Raw genomic sequence first — 1,023 nt, 5'->3', positions numbered from 1 at the left:
AACATTATTTAGCAAGTTTGGAGCAAGATAACAACAAGTTACAGCAGGCTAAAAATGCAACCAGGGGCATGAATGGATAGACCATGACATGTATAACAAAACATCCTTAGTGAACATCTCCATATTATGCATATAATGACTTGTAGGAGCAGGTTTACATAGCATCATGATATGACAGAATCAGTCTAGCAAAACAGCAACAACAAGTACCCTACTTCAAGAGCTCGATGCACTCACTATAAGACTCACAAAAATACATGGATTGCACCACAGAAAATATAGCATGATGTAGCACAAAACACATGTAGACATCATGCTCATAGGATGCACACACAAAATGCAACGAAAAAGACAAATCAACAAGTTATGTTAACAGACAGCAGTTAACATCACATAGCACTGTTGCAACGATGATAAGGGAATCAAGATGGACTCTAATGAACATGACCCAATGGAACAAAATGAAGAGAATCTCACAGCAAACATTTTTATATATTACACATGCAAAATGGAGCTACGAGTAAAAAGTTATAGCACCTCAAACTTGCACACATATCATAGCAAAACAGGGACTTAGCAGTTTTTCAAAAAAACAGGTGAGCGCAAGGTAACTAACTTGCGCACGGGGCGAGGGTTAGACAGGCTGCTCACCATGGGCTTGGCCCAGCACGACGGAGGACGAGGCGGGTCGGAGGGGATGCGGCCCACGCATGGGGCACACGCGGTCAACGGGCGGCCGGACGGGATCGGGCTCCTCCCGATCTTGCCAAGGCGGCGGCGGCGCCGGTGAGGTGGTGGAGACGGGCGCGGGCGGCGCAGAGCGAAGTCCGGCGAGGCGGACCGGGAGGCAGCCGGTGGCGGGGATCGGCAGAGGCGACGGCGGTCGGGGGCGGCCGGGACAGCGGCGGTCGGGGGCGGCGGGGAGGCCGGGCGCAGGGCGTGGGTGGAGCCGAGGCGGCGGCGGCGGGCGTGGATGCGCCGGGCGGTGGACGGCGAGGTCGGCGCCGGTGAACTGCTCGGCGG

This window comes from Triticum dicoccoides, chromosome 5B, assembly GCF_002162155.2.
Source record: "Triticum dicoccoides isolate Atlit2015 ecotype Zavitan chromosome 5B, WEW_v2.0, whole genome shotgun sequence".
NCBI lineage: Eukaryota > Viridiplantae > Streptophyta > Magnoliopsida > Poales > Poaceae > Triticum > Triticum dicoccoides.
Note: the sequence above shows the minus strand (reverse complement) of the source record.